This window comes from Aptenodytes forsteri, unplaced genomic scaffold, assembly GCF_000699145.1.
Source record: "Aptenodytes forsteri isolate BGI_AS27 unplaced genomic scaffold, ASM69914v1 Scaffold15, whole genome shotgun sequence".
Taxonomy (NCBI): domain Eukaryota; kingdom Metazoa; phylum Chordata; class Aves; order Sphenisciformes; family Spheniscidae; genus Aptenodytes; species Aptenodytes forsteri.
Window position 1 is genome coordinate 17,833,955 of NW_008795129.1, and position 2,962 is coordinate 17,836,916.

A 2,962-nucleotide genomic window follows, 5' to 3' on the forward strand; every position below is an offset into this window, starting at 1 on the left:
AACAAAACCCCATTTATCATTTGTATTTCAATAATGTGTTGGCTCTTTCCCCAATCATTGCAGTATAGACTAAAGACTCCAGTAAAGAGATTTTTTTATATTGCCTTACATTTCAACTCATGCATCTATGAAATGAAGTGACATATGACTAAAGTTTCAACAGTCAAAAGGCTTTTCTCGATGAAGCTCTGATGTTCATCAGAAAATCCCAGCAAAAGCAAAAACTGCACATCAGCACCATTTAACAGTTCAATTACAGACCCACTTCCCTCTTGCAGGTTCCTGGGCAACAAAAAGACAGAGTCCAAGTGATTTAGCCAGTCTTCAATTGTAAATTCAAGTGTTAACAGGAGATGCAATATTATCCAGTGTAACACTGGAGATGGACTTTATTTCAAAGAGTTAATTAGGATTTATTGGCTGAAGAATGCTGAAGAGAATGATAATGATTTTTAGAGTTTTCTTGACAAGCCCCACACATATGAAGCAACCAGCAACCAAAGTAAGACTTAAAGAAGTTACATGTAAAAAAGCTTCACAAATGCCACAGCATTTATTAGGAAGACCAGAATTTGTCTGAACAGTTTGCTCCACAAAGGACTATTCCTCTCCTTTAAATACCACACTACAAAATATTCTATTACAAACATGGTCTTGGATGAATCACAATAGAATAATAAGTACTTTCTATTATCTTTAAACAGATTATCCTAAGACAGAGACATTAAAGTAACCATTAACAACCAGACAACTGTCAGAATCACAGGAACTGTCACTTCATTTCAATTCAGGTTTAATTTCCAACCTGTTACACTTGGGTAAGAGACGAAGCTGTAGGATAGCTTACGTGCTATCATCTGTACAATGACACTCCAATAAGACTGCCGAAGAAAAAATTGATTTTGGGGTATGACGTTGTTTTCTTCTTACAGTTATGTTGTTCATTGTAAAACCCAAGATGCATCTCTTCAAGAACTTTTCACACCTTTACTAGACAATAATCATTATTTGAGCAAACTAAAATGCTTTTCCAAGTCAGTGCCAACCTGTCATTGCACCAGAACTCTTGCTAAAAATTTTACATGACAATAAGACTAAAAGTAAAATGGAAGAGAAATCTTACAGTTTGTGTTAGCAGTTAGCTGTAGTGTAATCCTAATACTACTACTTTCACTTAAACTAATCTGAACAGACTGAACACACCTTTCTACTTCACTTGTTGGGTGAGGTTTTGTTTCTTTTTCTAAAGCAAAATATCCTCAACTACTGTCTACTGCCCACCACGATGGCTAGCGAAACAAATTTTCCTGTTGTTTCCAATTAATACCAAACATATCTGTATTTTGCGTTATCTTTCGTAAGAACTCCATCACAAATGGCTTTCCCAGACTAAGCATTACACCACCAGATAACACTGCAAAAGAGGGAAACTCAAATCCTAGAGATAATTCTGTTTTCAACTGAAGTTTATAAAGAAATGAGGATTCAGCTAAAGAAGTCCTGTTCTACATGACAAGATACAAAAAGCAGCTCTACCGTATACCAGCTGCGTAGAGGGACAAATCAAAGATTTCAACTAAATTGAAAGGTACTGGGATAGAAACATCCACAAAGCCAGATATTTTACATAATCTAGCATAAGATGTATAAACATGAAGCCAGAAGGACTGTTTGAAATGCATTTGGTTACATCTCCACACCTAAAGGTAATCAGAGCAGCAAGCCACCCAAGTTTCGAAGTGATGAAACACAATAAAAGGAGATTAACTGGATTGAAAAGCATCACAACACCTAAGAAAAAGTCAGAAAAAGAACAGCTTAAGAAGAGATTAAGGTGACCACCACTGCCTGTATTCCATACAAAACAGATAGAGGGTAGCCATGAGGTCTCATACACTGATGGCCTTCCTGTATTTACAGACCGTACGTATAGGAAACAAAAGAAACACACCTAGGTCCCACCTACACTAGCTCTCCCAATATTAATTCACTTTTGCCCAAGACCGAATACAAGATACTGCTCTAATTTAAAGAAAAGATTATTGGGGGTATTACCTAGTATTGCTGAGAAGGAAGATGTAACACAACGTGATCCCATCTACACAGAAAAGCTAGAGGACTGCAATACAGACAGGACAACTGTGACTCACAGTACAAGTGGTAAAGCTGGCTGTGTACTGGGACACCGAGTCCTCCAGCCCAGGCATAACTTGACACAGCTCCCTGATTCAGCTCACACAAAGACTTGCTTTGATGCACATGCCTGAAGGGAGGGGGGAGCGGAAGGGTGCGTACACACAGTGGGTACCCTCAGGATTTCCTTGCTTTTAATCAGTTTAGTACTTCTCAATTATTTTTCTCTTTTTTAATCTGACTTTATATAAACACAGATTGCATACAGTGCCAAGGTGCAAAGCTCAGTGTTACTATAAATTCTTTTAACGTGAGTCAAGTACTTTAGAAGACAACGTTTACCCAAACTTTATCTTTGCTTTTCTTCATTTATGTCACAAGTTAGATAGTTGGGCAATATTGTATGAATTCCTTCAAGGCATCACTAGGTTTTCTACCAATCTCATGCAAGTGGTTAATATTATGGTCATATTAACTCCAATATGGAGTCAAGTAACAGCACAACTCCAAAATAAAGTTCATCAGTTAAGGTTTAACGAGTAGGACTGGATTTGTTCCCGTCACAACACAAGTCATGGGGTACACCTTGAGTGTGTTATTTTTTTGTCATACTAGTCCCAAGGTTGGAAGCTCATGTCTCAGGGGAAAACAATATACTAGCAACAGCATCCTTTTACTGTGAACTTCAAATGAGACTTGGATACTTATGAGTTTATGCACAGACTTGTAATCTTCTGTTAGCAGAGTGTCTTCAGCACAGAACAACTCTTACTCCTCTAAGTAAAGAAAACCAGTCTCACCTACACCACTCAGCAACCGATGCAATACC